Below are 17,256 nucleotides of genomic sequence, written 5' to 3' on the forward strand. Positions count from 1 at the left end.
AGTGGCTTATAAAGGAGGATGGCGCCTTCCTGAGAAGTGACTCCTTAGTAGACATTTTGGATCCTGACTGGCACTTTGGGCCATCAGCAGAGGGTCCTTAGATCAGGGACATTAGACCCCTGTGGTCGGTTTCTCTTGTATATATATATCTCCTCCATTCGTTGCCCGCACACAGGACGCCCCGCCTTTACTTTATTCCTGACAGGCCTCTTCTCTCGTAATTAACATGAAAAATGACCGATAAAGTTCCAGCGTATTTAAGACTGAACCGTATTTCACCGGAAACACTCCGAGCGCAGATCTGTGCGATAATTAATAACGCGGCCGCAACAAATCTGCATTTTAATGTTTTCTTAGGAAAACAAAACAAGCCATTTTTACGGCACTTTGTGGCAGCCAGAGGCGATAATTCTCGGCCTCGTTAGGTTCCTGCTGCTGTGAGTTTTTGAAGGAGGAAAATGGAGTTTTCCGAAGTTTCCTTGGCAGAGGGCTGAAGAAGTTTCCGCTTCTTTCTATTCAGGGGGGGTTTAGGGTCAGGGCCAAAAGTTTTGGGTGTGACGTAAATTTTGATTTTCACATTTTCAGGCCTCAGTGTTTTCGATCTTTAGTACAATTATCAGCATTTCATACATTTTTACAATTTTACTGACAAATACATGGGATGTGATTGCTGTCAGTGAATGGAAAAGCTGGATTACGACCCTCTTGGCCAAATAGTTGGTTTTTTTTAGAGTGTAACAAGCTGTAGTACCCCATGTTGCCCGGGATAGAAACTTAAGTGTCTCTCTTCCTCTCTCTCTGTTTCTCTCTCTGTCTCCTTCTCTCTATCCGTCTCTCCGCCAAAATCATATTACCTCACACAGAAGCTTCTTATACTAAGAACATCCTTCATTGCCAATAGCAACCAATTACAGCTCCTATTAATGACCTGTAGCTCCCAGCTCCATTGACTTTAATGTAAACAGGTTTTTGGGAGAGAAACTGTAAAGCGCGGGGTTATATTTTCCTCTGAAAACATAGTCTACGACGTTCCCTGAGTCACATGGGGCATCTGTGCAACATTTTGTGATTGTACGTGTGACAGTGCGGATTGCTTTAGCAGACATATACCCATACATACATACATACACACACACACCACATACACACACACATAGATACACATACACACATACATACACATACATGCACACATACATACATGCACACATACATACACATATGCATACACACACACATACATACACACATACATACACACACATACATACACACACACATACATACACACATACATACACACACATACATACATACATACACACACACAAACATACATACACATAGACCCATACATACACATACATACAAACACATACATACACATACATATACACACACATACATACAAACACATACATACACACATACATACATACACACATACATACACACACATACATACACACACACATACATACACACATACATACACACACATACATACACACACACATACATACACACATACATACACACACATACATACATACATACACACACACAAACATACATACACATAGACCCATACATACACATACATACAAACACATACATACACACATACATACACACACACATACATACAAACACATACATACACACATACATACATACATACATACACACACACATACATACACATATACATACATACACACACACATACATACACATATACATACATACATACACATACACCCATACACACACATACACATATACATACATACACACATACATACACAGACACATACACATACATTCACACATACACACACATACATACATACATACACATACACCCATACATACACATATACATACATACATACACACATACAGACACACACATACACACATACATACACACATACATACACAGACACATACACATACATACACACATACATCCACACACATACATCCACATACATACATACATACATACACATACATACACATACACACATACATACATACACATATATACATGCATACATAAACATACATGCATACACACATACACACATACATACACACACACACACATACATACACACACATACACTTAGCTTTATATATTACATAACTACTTTCTCTACCAATATTATTAGTCTTACCTAGGACTTTCATTGTCCCTTACATTTCACTGCAGCGTTTGTATTTCTCTTAGCTGGATACCTGCCACCATGTTTGATGTGTCCAGCGAATATAGACGGCGCCATTACAGAGAACACACAATATGAGGCCCGGCTCCTCCAGGCGACTGTGCGGGAAGGAGAATTAGAAATGTAGATTGTGCTGAATGCAAGACGGAAAGCCTGAGATGAGACATCTGTGCTGCATTAGTGAGTTGGGAATGGACATCTCTCCCTTGTGCTCTGCTGAATCGATCTGTTTCCCAGAGACATAAAAAAGCAAATCATCAGCTGTATTTTTACACAGTTTCTATAATAATGGATAAACCTGCCCATTATATGGGGATAAGTGATAAAATGTGTCTGTCTGTAGCCACCACTAGGGGGAGCTCCCTAAATACAGAGATACATGATAAGATCCTGTCTGCAGCCACCACTAGGGGGAGCTGCCTGTATACAGAGATACATGATAAGATCCTGTCTGCAGCCACCACTAGAGGGAGCTCACTGTATACAGAGATACATGATAAGATCCTGTCTGCAGCCACCACTAGGGGGAGCTTACTGTATACAGAGATACATGATAAGATCCTGTCTGCAGTCACCACTAGGGGGCGTTCCCTGTATACAGAGATACATGATAAGATCCTGTCTGCAGTCACCACTAGGGGGAGCTCCCTGTATACAGAGATACATGATAAGATCCTGTCTGCAGCCACCACTAGGGGGAGCTTACTGTATACAGAGATACATGATAAGATCCTGTCTGCAGTCACCACTAAGGGGACCTCACTGTATACAGAGATACATGATAAGATCCTGCCTGCAGTCACCACTAGAGGGAGCTCCCTGTATACAGATACATTATAAGATCCTGTCTGCAGTCACCACTAGAGGGAGCTCCCTGTATACAGAGATACATGATAATACCCTGTCTGCAGTCACCACTAGGGGGAGCTCCCTGTATACAGAGATACATGATAATATCCTGTCTGCAGCCACCACTAGACGGAGCTCCCTGTATACAGAGATACATGATAAGATTCTGTCTGCAGCCACCACTAGGCGGAGCTCCCTGTATACAGAGATACATGATAAGATCCTGTCTACAGCCACCACTAGGCGGAGCTCCCTGTATACAGAGATACATGATAAGATCCTGTCTGCAGTCACCACTAGGGGGAGCTCACTGTATACAGAGATACATGATAAGATCCTGTCTGTAGCCACCACTAGAGGGAGCTCCCTGTATACAGATACATTATAAGATTCTGTCTGCAGCCACCACTAGACGGAGCTCCCTATATAGAGAGATACATGATAAGATTCTGTCTGCAGCCACCACTAGGGGGAGCTCCCTGTATACAGAGATACATGATAAGATCCTGTCTGCAGTCACCACTAGGGGGAGCTCACTGTATACAGAGATACATGATAAGATCCTGTCTGTAGCCACCACTAGAGGGAGCTCCCTGTATACAGATACATTATAAGATTCTGTCTGCAGCCACCACTAGACGGAGCTCCCTATATAGAGAGATACATGATAAGATTCTGTCTGCAGCCACCACTAGGGGGAGCTCCCTGTATACAGAGATACATGATAAGATCCTGTCTGCAGTCACCACTAGGGGGAGCTCACTGTATACAGAGATACATGATAAGATCCTGTCTGTAGCCACCACTAGAGGGAGCTCCCTGTATACAGATACATTATAAGATTCTGTCTGCAGCCACCACTAGACGGAGCTCCCTATATAGAGAGATACATGATAAGATTCTGTCTGCAGTCACCACTAGGGGGAGCTCCCTGTATACAGAGATACATGATAAGATCCTGTCTGCAGTCATCATTAGGGGGAGCTCACTGTATACAGAGATACATGATAAGATCCTGTCTGTAGCCACCACTAGAGGGAGCTCCCTGTATACAGATACATTATAAGATTCTGTCTGCAGCCACCACTAGACGGAGCTCCCTATATAGAGAGATACATGATAAGATTCTGTCTGCAGCCACCACTAGGGGGAGCTCCCTGTATACAGAGATACATGATAAGATCCTGTCTGCAGTCACCACTAGGGGGAGCTCACTGTATACAGAGATACATGATAAGATCCTGTCTGTAGCCACCACTAGAGGGAGCTCCCTGTATACAGATACATTATAAGATTCTGTCTGCAGCCACCACTAGACGGAGCTCCCTATATAGAGAGATACATGATAAGATTCTGTCTGCAGCCACCACTAGGGGGACCTCCCTGTATACAGAGATACATGATAAGATTCTGTCTGCAGCCACCACTAGGGGGAGCTCCCTGTATACAGAGATACATGATAATATCCTGTCTGTAGCCACCACTAGAGGGAGCTCCCTGTATACAGATACATTATAAGATCCTGTCTGCAGCCACCACTAGACGGAGCTCCTTGTATACAGAGATAGATGATAAGATCCCGTCTGCAGCCACCACTAGGGGGAGCTCCCTGTATACAGAGATACAGGATAAGATCCCGTCTGCAGCCACCACTAGGGGGAGCTCCCTGTATACAGAGATATATGATAAGATCCCGTCTGCAGCCACCACTAGGGGGAGCTCCCTGTATACAGAGATACATGATAAGATTCTGTCTGCAGCCACCACTAGGGGGAGCTCCCTGTATACAGAGATACATGATAAGATCCTGTCTGCAGCCACCACTAGAGGGAGCTCCCTGTATACAGAGATACATGATAAGATCCTGTCTGCAGCCACCACTAGAGGGAGCTCCCTGTATACAGAGATACATGATAAGATCCTGTCTGCAGCCACCACTAGAGGGAGCTCCCTGTATACAGAGATGCATGATAAGATCCCGTCTGCAGCCACCACTAGAGGGAGCTCCCTGTATACAGAGATGCATGATAAGATCCCGTCTGCAGCCACCACTAGGACCGCCTCTGTGGCATAAAGGGGATAGTGCACCTTAAATACTGTTGCTACCAGTAATATTATCTCGGTGCTACGTAGAAGCTGTTTCACGCCTTTACAGATTGAATCCTGCAGGAGCGGACAGGCCCGTTAATGTATTTCACGGAGGAGGAAGCCGTTTAGTTACCTTCGTTAGGTGATAATGAATTTTCTGTCTTGGGAGACAAATGGAGTGGAACGCGGTTTCTTCTAATTCCTTTTCTTCCTTTTTCACACACTATTTGTTGTTATCTGCAGACTATGATATTTGCATGGTGTTAATTGCTTTTTTTTTTCCGTGACTTCGGATTGGAAAACTTTCACAAAAGTTGAAATTGATTCAGTTTTAGGTCGGGTCCCACTAGATGAGAAGACTCCACGCATCGAGGCGGGACAATTACATCAATGTCTGGCCTTGAAAATAAGGATGGGGGTGTAAATTTGTATGTGATATTTTCAGAATGTATTCTCGGTCTTTTACCTTGCACCATACACATACCATTGAGATGTGGCACAAAAGACCATGGGGCACCAAAGTTATGGGTCTGTTCCTCCTATGTTTATCCATCGGTGGTCTATTTGATACATAGTATTTGACATTCTAAGTTTCTTCAGGCAACACCAAAGAGTTTTGGATAGTTTATTGACAGCATCAGCCACGTTTTCCAGGAATTGGTGGTTGACCCAGCTCATAGACCACCATCAAAAATCGGTAGATGTCAAGGAATTTCTACTTGATTTGGCCAAAAGACACTTTTGTGGACCAGAGCAAACACATGACCGTCAGGTTTTTGACCGTTCTGTTCGTTATAAGCCATAGCTGCTTCCTTCAGAAGATTGGTGTTGGACCAGCTCATTGACCACGGCCTATAATATAATCTCATCCAGTAGGTGAGTAGGTATCTAAGAATAAAATTGAGCCATAAGAGATGTATCACCACCTACTTGGTCAACCAGTAGGGACTTCAAGGGGCACACACCAAGAATTACGTTAAGTTAGCCATTGAGGGTTCAGAGAGAGCACCTCAGCTGCTCCATTTGAGGAGTTTGTGGTTGCCTCTGTGCGTTGTCTACAATTGGTATCAAATTATAGGGGGGGAGTTGACCCAAAATAGAAGTTATGTAGGGTATACCCACTTATTTAGTTCAATAGGGACTTTTTGGAGGCCCCCAGCCATCATGGAATTCAGTTCAGTTAGCCTTAAAAGGCTGAGCACCATGACTAATTCATTTGAGAGATTTCGTGTTGACCTAGCTTGTTGATTACTACCAATGTTGTCTACTCAAAAGCAGTCGATATTGAGGGCTAGTATTATAGGATATTAGGATATGCCCACCTGATTAGGTCATTTGGAAGTTTATTAATTCAGTATAACTGGCCTTTGATGATTGACACCGTTGGCTTCTGGCTAGTCGAAGAATTTGTAGTTGACCCACATCATAGTTGAACAATAAAGGTATCTACTCAATGGCCAGTAGATATCTAAAGGTGGTCAGTAAAAAAAGGGTGCTAAAACTATAGTAAGGTGCATCTACTTGGTCAGGACTTTTGGAAAGCCAGCATCTTCCAGAAATACAAGAAATTCAGTTTAGTCGTTGACCACCTGGACTATGTCGTTAGTGGGATATGTCTACCTGATTAGGTCATTTGGGATTTTAGTAATTCAGTTTAGCTGGACTTTGATGGTTGACACCCTTGGCTTCTGTCTAGCCGAAGAATGCATCGTTGACCCACATCACAGTTGACCAATAAAGGTATCTTCTCAATGGCCAGTAGATATCTAAGGGTGATCAGTAGAAACCTAAGGGTGCTAAAAGTATAGCAGGGTGCATCTACTTGGTCAGGACTCCTAAAGGGCCAACATCCTCAAGAAATTTAGTTTAGTCATTGACCACTTGGACTATGCCGTTTGAGGGATTGGTGGTTGACATAGCCCAAAGACCACCACCAGTAGATAGCTATAGGTGATATTATAAGGTATTCCTAATTGTTCAGGCCAGTATGGACTTTTGGTGGGCCAGAGCAAACCCATCACATTCATTTTGGTGGGCTTTTGATGGTTGACACCCTTGGCTGTTGACAGGTTCGACGGGTTAGTAGTTGACTCAGCTGTGGTATGTAAGGGTGGTATTTTAAGATATGGCTACTTGATGTGGCCAATCTGAACTTTTTGTGGGCCTGTTTAAACATGGAAAAATTAACTTTAGTTTGTTGAACCCATTGGTTGCTGTCTCGCTTGAACGATTGGTGGCTGACCCAGCGTTTGGGTTATCCTTAATAAGGATTATCAGGAGATTCATGACTTTCCTTTAGATCATGATTTTTTGGGAGATCCAAGTCCCTTTGGTTGCACCTGTCAAACGAGGATTGTGGGCAACCACCAATGGTTGGTGTATACCACCATAACCCTTGTCAAGAATGATGTTTTCTTCTCCAATTGTCTCCAAAGCGAGACTCCGAATTTATGCAGTAGTGCATTGTGGGAACTCATATAAAATGTATGGTAAGAGCTTAGATCTTAGTTCATGCTTCAGTGGAAAACTGCCAGAATTCTATGTGCAGCCTTGGGTGTGATCGGAGAACATGAAAAGAAATATATAGCCCAGACTTACTAATGGCATTTGCACCATTTTTTGCCTAATTTTTGGAGTTTTTAGCTTGGTTTTTATTTATTTTTTTGCCTAATTTTTGTACTTTTTAGCTTTTTTTTTAATTAGTGGCTTTTTTATACCTGTTTTATATTTGCTCCCTTTATTTTGTTTCTATGTTTTCCATTATATTTCTGGGCGGGGGGATTTCGAAGTTTGCTTCAATTAATAAATTGCAATTTAAAAAAAGAAATTAAATATTTTTTTTCCTTTTTAACTTTCTGGAGTTAATTTATGAACTCCTGAAATTTTTTTTTTGCACAAATTTTGGGATGTTTTAGCAGAACATATGACTTTTTTTGCACTAAGGTGTAAGGCAAAAAAAAAACCATTTTTGATTTTGCGCAAAATTCACAAACCTTGTGTCACCTCGAACAATTTAGCGCAAAAATGTCAATGAATTCCGCAAGAAATTGGAAAAAAAAACAACAACAAAAAACACGTAAATGATGAATGTGGCCGATAGTTTCCTGCTGGGAATGAAATTTAACATCAGCCCCTGAGCCAGTATTTCGGATCAGCTAGCCCGGACTCCATCCATATTTATGTGGCGCGTTGTCGCTCTGATCATCTCTGCGAGCATAGTAATACTGTGTACTTAATACTAACAATAAAGTTTAATTAACAGACAATTAAGCTGACGAGTGGAGGCAGCGCGGAGCGCCGAAATAATTGTGTTATTGACATTTTAGGCAGAAAAAAAGCGTATACTCTCACACAAGGCGCTGGATGCGGGAAACAGTCGATTTTTACAATGTGCCAGCGCATATTTTAATAGCGCTCCGGCTCTAATGTCCTATGGTAATAGGGGGACAGATGCTGCTTACTGTTTGTGACTGGAGCGATAGAGGGATAATTTCACTGCAAATGTATTGAAATATGGTCCCAAGAGCTCGTAATCTGGTGTTTAAAGGGGACTTGTCACTTGCCATAAATACGTATTTTTTTTTTACCCAACAAAAATGCCGCTGTTCTCCTGAATCCGGTGCTGTTTTTGTTTTGTTCCTGCGCCTCTCCGTTCCTGAGATACGTCCCTTTCTTTGGTGTATATGAAGTTTGCCTTGTTGCAGCTTTCTTGTGCATAATCTTTAGAAGAGGCTTCCTTCTGGGACAACAGCCTTGCAGAGCAATGTGATGCGGTGTATAGCGTATTGTCTGAGCACTGACAGGCGGACCCCCCACCCCTGTAACCTCTGCAGCAATGCTGGCAGCACTCATACATCTATTCTGAAGAGATGACCTCTAGATATGACGCGGAGCTCGTGCACTCAGCTTCTGTGGTCGGCCATTGGCGAGGCCTGTTCTGAGTGGAGCCTGTCTTGTTATACCGCTGTATGATCTTGGCCACCGTGCTGCAGCTCAGGTTCAGGGTGCTGACAATCTTCTTATAGCCTCGGCCATCTTTATGTAGAGCAACAATTCTTTTTTTCAGATCCTCAGAGAATTCTTTGCCATAAGGAGCCATGCTGAACTTCCAGTGACCAGTATGAGAGAGAGTGTGTGAGAGATAACACCGAATGTAACACCCCTGCCACCCATTCACACCTAAGACCTTATAACACTAATGAGTCACATGACACCAGAGAGGGACAATGGCTCACTTAGGGGTGTACTCACTTTTGTTGCCAGCGGTTTAGATATTAATGGCTGTGTGTTCAGTTATTTAGAGGACACCAAATTTACCCTGTTATACAAGCTGCACACTGACACTGTACATTGTATTACAGGGTCAGATCCTCAGCAACCAGGAAGCATGGAGCTGGATAATAAAACTGTATGCAGTGAGCTCCCTCTAGTGGTGGCTCCAGGAAGCATGGAGTTGAATAATAAAACTGTATGCAGTGAGCTCCCTCTAGTGGTGGCTCCAGGAAGCATGGAGTTGAATAATAAATCTGTATGCAGCGAGCTCCCTCTAGTGGTGGCTGCAGGAAGCATAGAGCTCAAAAATAAAACTGTATGCAGTGAGCTCCCTCTAGGGGTGGCTGTAGGAAGCATAGAGCTCAATAATAAAACTGTATGCAGTGAGCTCCCTCTAGTGGTGGCTGTAGGAAGCATAGAGCTCAATAATACAATTGTATGCAGTGAGCTCCCTCTAGTGGTGGCTGTAGGAAGCATAGAGCTCAATAATAAAATTGTATGCAGTGAGCTCCCTCTAGTGGTGGCTGCAGGAAGCATAGAGCTCAATAATAAAACTGTATGCAGTGAGCTCCCTCTAGTGGTGGCTGCAGGAAGCATAGAGCTCAATAATAAAACTGTAGGCAGTGAGCTCCCTCTAGTGGTGGCTGTAGGAAGCATAGATCTCAATAATAAAATTGTATGCAGTGAGCTCCCTCTAGTGGTGGCTGCAGGAAGCATAGAGCTCAATAATAAAACTGTAGGCAGTGAGCTCCCTCTACTGGTGGCTGCAGGAAGCATAGAGCTCAATAATAAAACTATGCAGTGAGCTCCCTCTAGTGGTGGCTGTAGGAGGCATAGAGCTCAATAATAAAACTATGCAGTGAGCTCCCTCTAGTGGTGGCTGCAGGAAGCATAGAGCTCAATAATAAAACTGTATGCAGTGAGCTCCCTCTAGTGGTGGCTGTAGGAAGCATAGAGCTCAATAATAAAACTGTAGGCAGTGAGCTCCCTCTAGTGGTGGCTGCAGGAAGCATAGAGCTCAATAATAAAACTGTAGGCAGTGAGCTCCCTCTACTGGTGGCTGCAGGAAGCATAGAGCTCAATAATAAAACTATGCAGTGAGCTCCCTCTAGTGGTGGCTGTAGGAGGCATAGAGCTCAATAATAAAACTATGCAGTGAGCTCCCTCTAGTGGTGGCTGCAGGAAGCATAGAGCTCAATAATAAAACTGTATGCAGTGAGCTCCCTCTAGTGGTGGCTGTAGGAAGCATAGAGCTCAATAATAAAACTATAGGCAGTGAGCTCCCTCTAGTGGTGGCTCGAGGAAGACACGTAGAATCAGCCAAGTCGAGTTCAGTCTTAAAAATGGAGAAAAAGTAGATGAGGGGAAAATGTGGACCCAAATGGATTTGGTTACATGTTTGGATTTCGGGAACTGTGGGACCACCCGCTTGTGGGTGGAGTCTGTGTTAGCCCCACCCCCTTCAGATTGGGACATCTTAGAATCTGTTGGGACAGTTTTAGAAAAATTATAAAACTTTGGGATTGTTGGCAAGTGGACGCCATTCCCAATATGTTATTTCATTACAAAAACTTTTTAAAAAGTGCGTGAAAATAATAGTAATTAAAAAATAGTGGAATTTCATGGTAAATTGTGTGGACGAAACAGTTAAATGTAAGCGGCGATGCGACCCGTCCTCCGGTAACAATAGCGACGCTCGCTGCTAATATCATCAAGGCCTTCGCAGAGCAGGAAAGCAGGATCACGGCAACTGAACTTTAATTGATACCGCATAGTTACCATGGCGACCAAGGCCTGCGCAGGACGTGAAGCCACACTCACAGTAAACAGATGGGAGAGGATGAAACAGCAGATGATCAATTCCCTGACATTACCTACAGATGTGAGGCCGCAGAACCGTCACCATCCGCACTCATGGAGGATAGAGCCCGCCAGGGGGAATATTACCGGGAAACAGGGCCGGCAGAGTGCCTCTATATATATCTCACCAGCAGAGTGCCTCCATATATATACCACTAGGAGAGTGCCTCCATATATATACCACTAGGAGAGTGCCTACTTATATATACCACCAGCAGAGTGTCTCCTTATATACAGTGCCTACAAGTAGTATTCAACCCCCTGCAGATTTAGCTGGTTTACACATTCGGAATTAACTTGGCATTGTGACATTTGGACTGTAGATCAGCCTGGAAGTGTGAAATGCAGCAAAAAAGAATGTGATTTCTTTTTTTATTTTTTTTTTTAAATTGTGAAAAGTTTATTCAGAGGGTCATTTATTATTCAACCCCTCAAACCACAAGAATTCTGTTTGGTTCCCCTAAAGTATTAAGAAGTATTTCAGGCACAAAGAACAATGAGCTTCACATGTTTGGATTAATTATCTCTTTTTCCAGCCTTTTCTGACTAATTAAGACCCTCCACAAACTTGTGAACAGCACTCATACATGGTCAACATGGGAAAGACAAAGGAGCATTCCAAGGCCATCAGAGACAAGATCGTGGAGGGTCACAAGGCTGGCAAGGGGTACAAAACCCTTTCCAAGGAGTTGGGCCTACCTGTCTCCACTGTTGGGAGCATCATCCGGAAGTGGAAGGCTTATGGAAATACTGTTAGCCTTCCACAGCCTGGACAGCCTTTGAAAGTTTCCACCCGTGCCGAGGCCAGGCTTGTCCGAAGAGTCAAGGCTAACCCAAGGACAACAAAGAAGGAGCTCCGGGAAGATCTCATGGCAGTGGGGACATTGGTTTCAGTCAATACCATAAGTAACGTACTCCACCGCAATGGTCTCCATTCCAGACGAGCCCGTAAGGTACCTTTACTTTCAAAGCGTCATGTCAAGGCTCGTCTACAGTTTGCTCATGATCACTTGGAGGACTCTGAGACAGACTGGTTCAAGGTTCTCTGGTCTGATGAGACCAATATCAAGATCTTTGGTGCCAACCACACACGTGACGTTTGGAGACTGAATGGCACTGCATACGACCCCAAGAATACCATCCCTACAGTCAAGCATGGTGGTGGCAGCATCATGATGTGGGGCTGTTTCTCAGCCAAGGGGCCTGGCCATCTGGTCCGCATCCATGGGAAGATGGATAGCACGGCCTACCTGGAGATTTTGGCCAAGAACCTGCGCTCCTCCATCAAGGATCTTAAGATGGGTCGTCATTTCATCTTCCAACAAGACAACGACCCAAAGCACACAGCCAAGAAAACCAAGGCCTGGTTCAAGAGGGAAAAAATCAAGGTGTTGCAGTGGCCTAGTCAGTCTCCTGACCTTAACCCAATTGAAAACTTGTGGAAGGAGCTCAAGATTAAAGTCCACATGAGACACCCAAAGAACCTAGATAACTTGGAGAAGATCTGCATGGAGGAGTGGGCCAAGATAACGCCAGAGACCTGTGCCGGCCTGATCAGGTCTTATAAAAGACGATTATTAGCTGTAATTGCAAACAAGGGTTATTCCACAAAATATTAAACCTAGGGGTTGAATAATAATTGACCCACACTTTTATGTTGAAAATGTATTAAAATTTAACTGAGCAACATAACTTGTTGGTTTGTAAGATTTATGCATCTGTTAATAAATCCTGCTCTTGTTTGAAGTTTGCAGCCTCTAACTTATTTGCATCTTATCAAACCTGCTAAATCTGCAGGGGGTTGAAGACTACTTGTAGGCACTGTATATCACCAGCAGAGTGCCTCCATATATATATCACCAGCAGAGTGCCTCCATATATATATCACCAGCAGAGTGTCTCCATATATATATCACCAGCAGAGTGCCTCCATATATATATCACCAGCAGAGTGCCTCCATATATATATCACCAGCAGAGTGCCTCCATATATATATCACCAGCAGAGTGTCTCCATATATACCACTAGGAGAGTGCCTACTTATATATACCACCGACAGACTGCCTCCTTATATATACACCACTGCCAGAGTGCCTCCATATATATAACACCAGCAGAGTGCCTCCATATATATACCACTAAGAGAGTGCCTACTTATATATACCACCGACAGACTGCCTCCTTATATATACACCACTGCCAGAGTGCCTCCATATATATATCACCAGCAGAGTGTCTCCATATATACCACTAGGAGAGTGCCTACTTATATATACCACCAATAGAGTGCCTCCTTATATATACACCACTGCCAGAGTGCCTCCATATATATACCACCAGCAGAGTGTCTCCTTATATATACCACTAGGAGAGTGCCTACTTATATATACCACCGACAGACTGCCTCCTTATATATATACCACTGCCAGAGTGCCTCCATATATATACCACCAGCAGAGTGTCTCCTTATATATACCACTAGGAGAGTGCCTACTTATATATACCACCGACAGACTGCCTCCTTATATATACACCACTGCCAGAGTGCCTCCATATATATACCACCGGCAGAGTGCCTCTATATATATCTCACCAGCATAGTGCCTCCATATATATATCACCAGCAGAGTGCCTCCATATATATACCACCAGCAGAGTGTCTCCTTATATATACCACTAGGAGAGTGCCTACTTATATATACCCCCGACAGACTGCCTTCTTATATATACACCACTGCCAGAGTGCCTCCATATATATACCACCGGCAGAGTGCCTCCTTATATATACCACTAGGAGAGTGCCTACTTATATATACCACCAATAGAGTGCCTCCTTATATATACACCACTGCCAGAGTGCCTCCATATATATACCACCGGCAGAGTGCCTCCTTATATATACCACTAGGAGAGTGCCTACTTATATATACCACCAATAGACTGCCTCCTTATATATACACCACTGCCAGAGTGCCTCCATATATATACCACCAGCAGAGTGCCTCCATATATATACCACTAGGAGAGTGCCTACTTATATATACCACCGACAGACTGACTCCTTATATATACACCACTGCCAGAGTGCCTCCATATATATACCACCAGCAGAGTGTCTTCTTATATATACCACGAGGAGAGTGCCTACTTATATATACCACCGACAGACTGCCTCCTTATATATACACCACTGCAAGAGTGCCTCCATATATATACCACCGGCAGAGTGCCTCCTTATATATACCACTAGGAGAGTGCCTACTTATATATACCACCAATAGAGTGCCTCCTTATATATACACCACTGCCAGAGTGCCTCCATATATATACAACCAGCAGAGTGCCTCCATATATATACCACCAGCAGAGTGCCTCCATATATATACCACCAGCAGAGTGCCTCCATATATATACCACCAGCAGAGTGCCTCCATATATATACCACCAGCAGAGTGCCTCCATATATATACCACTAGGAGAGTGCCTACTTATATATACCACCGACAGACTGCCTCCTTATATATACACCACTGCCAGAGTGCCTCCATATATATACCACCAGCAGAGTGTCTTCTTATATATACCACTAGGAGAGTGCCTACTTATATATACCACCGACAGACTGCCTCCTTATATATACACCACTGCCAGAGTGCCTCCATATATATACCACCAGCAGAGTGTCTTCTTATATATACCACTAGGAGAGTGCCTACTTATATATACCACCGACAGACTGCCTCCTTATATATACACCACTGCCAGAGTGCCTCCATATATATACAACCGGCAGAGTGCCTCTATATATATACCACTAGGAGAGTGCCTACTTATATATACCACCAATAGAGTGCCTCCTTATATATACACCACTGCCACAGTGCCTCCATATATATACCACCAGCAGAGTGTCTCCTTATATATACCACTAGGAGAGTGCCTACTTATATATACCACTGACAGACTGACTCCTTATATATACACCACTGCCAGAGTGCCTCCATATATATACAACCGGCAGAGTGCCTCTATATATATCTCACCAGCATAGTGCCTCCATATATATACCACCAGCAGAGTGTCTTCTTATATATACCACTAGGAGAGTGCCTACTTATATATACCACCGACAGACTGCCTCCTTATATATACACCACTGCCAGAGTGCCTCCATATATATACAACCGGCAGAGTGCCTCCTTATATATACCACTAGGAGAGTGCCTACTTATATATACCACCAAAAGAGTGCCTTCATATATACCACCAGTAGAGTTCCTTCTTATTTATACCACCAGCAGGTTGCCTCCTTATATATACCACCGGCATAGTGCCTCCGTATAAATACCACCAATAGAGTGCCTCTTTATAAATACCACAGCAGAGTACCCCCTTATATATACCACCAGTATATATATATATATATATATATATATATATATATATATATCTCACAGTGGAGTTCCTCCTTATATACCACCATCATAGTGACTCCTAATATATACCACCCACAGAGTACCCCAATAAATCCTGCCAGCAGAGGGCCCACTGATAAACAATGACGGCAGAGTGCTCCTTGATAGATACTGCCAGTAGAGTGCCCCCTGATAAAGAGTGCCTGCAGAGTGCCTCTTGATAAACAATATGGGCAGAGTACCTCCTTATAAATACTGCCAGCATAATGCCCCATAATAAACAGTGCCAGCAGAGTGCCTCCTGACTAGTATTACCAGTAAAGTACCCCTGATACGCAGTACCAGTGGAGGGCTCCTCATATGTGGTGCCAGCTCACTGCCAACATTCCTGCAGCCATATAATTCAATACAAATTTTTCCTGCCAGTACTGACCACTAGAGGGAGCTCACCATACATAGTGATACACCTGCTATTGAAGTCAATGGAAGCAGGATATTCATGTGCTAAGAGCTCCCCCTAGTGTCTGCAGCCTGCGTGTCAGATTGGCCTGCTGTGCTGGGAGCCCGAGTATCACGGCATAAATAGATCTACATCCTTCCTCTATTCTGTAAATGATTATTCACCAGATGGAAAAACGGATGTGGACGATGATAATGATGAGAGTATTCACATCAAACGGAGGCAGGCGATCATTTATCTGCTAATTGAATTATAGATGTGTGCTCTGTTCTACAGCCTGGTCTTGTGCGGAGGGGGGGGGGGGGGCACAATTATATTTAAAGGGATAATATTCATCAAAATATGGTAGAGATGATGATTGTTAGGGTTTTTAACAGTTATCTTTTCATTTTTGCTTAGTTTTTACATTGAGTTTAAACTGGAAACAGTCAGCAAGCAGGTTAACAACATGTATTACAGTAATATTATCATTCTCACTGTATTATGTCTAATGCCAAAGGAGACGGCCGAAAAATGGAAAGATCTGTGATTGAATCGTGACCGGAGAACATTTAGCCATAAGGCAAAGGTCAGGCAAGGGTTAATGAGACATACACCCCAGTCACCGTACTGCACTATTATGTGGCCAAAGGGGCAAATAGTATCAGATCCAACAACGGCTGCCTGCTGATGGTTTCCTGAAAAAGACTAAAGGCCACTTTACACGCTGCGACATCGCGAAAGCGATGGGGTCACGGAATTTGTGACGCACATCCGGCCTCATTAGCGTCGTTGTTGCGTGTGACACGTACGAGCGACCGCTAACGAGCAAATTCTCACCTTATCGTTGCTCGTTGACACGCTGTCCAGTTCCCAAATATCGTTGCTGCTACAGGTATCATGTCGTTCGTCGTTCCTGCGGCAGCACACATCGCTATGTGCGACACCTCAGGAGCGACGAACATCTCCTTACCTGCGGCCGACGGCAATGCGGAAGGAAGGAGGTGGGCGGGATGTTACGCCCGCTCATCTCTGCCCCCCGCTTCTATTGAGCGTGCCGCTTAGTGACGTCACTGTGACGCCGAACGAACCGCCCCCTAG

At 43.6% G+C, this 17,256-nt stretch overlaps 1 protein-coding gene across 1 annotated transcript in view; it reads left to right on the forward strand.

Moving 5' to 3' along the window:
* The first annotated feature begins 2,394 nt into the window (after positions 1-2,394).
* The window catches only part of CACNA1H (calcium voltage-gated channel subunit alpha1 H), a 300,253-nt gene continuing 285,391 nt past the window's right edge, over positions 2,395-17,256 (forward strand). Inside the window, exon 1 of the mRNA XM_075318332.1 lies at positions 2,395-2,411. The gene's annotated coding sequence lies outside the window, so the exon portion shown is untranslated. The remainder of the gene's footprint in view (positions 2,412-17,256) is intronic.

The sequence above is a fragment of the Anomaloglossus baeobatrachus genome, chromosome 7 (assembly GCF_048569485.1).
Source record: "Anomaloglossus baeobatrachus isolate aAnoBae1 chromosome 7, aAnoBae1.hap1, whole genome shotgun sequence".
Taxonomy (NCBI): Eukaryota; Metazoa; Chordata; class Amphibia; order Anura; family Aromobatidae; genus Anomaloglossus; species Anomaloglossus baeobatrachus.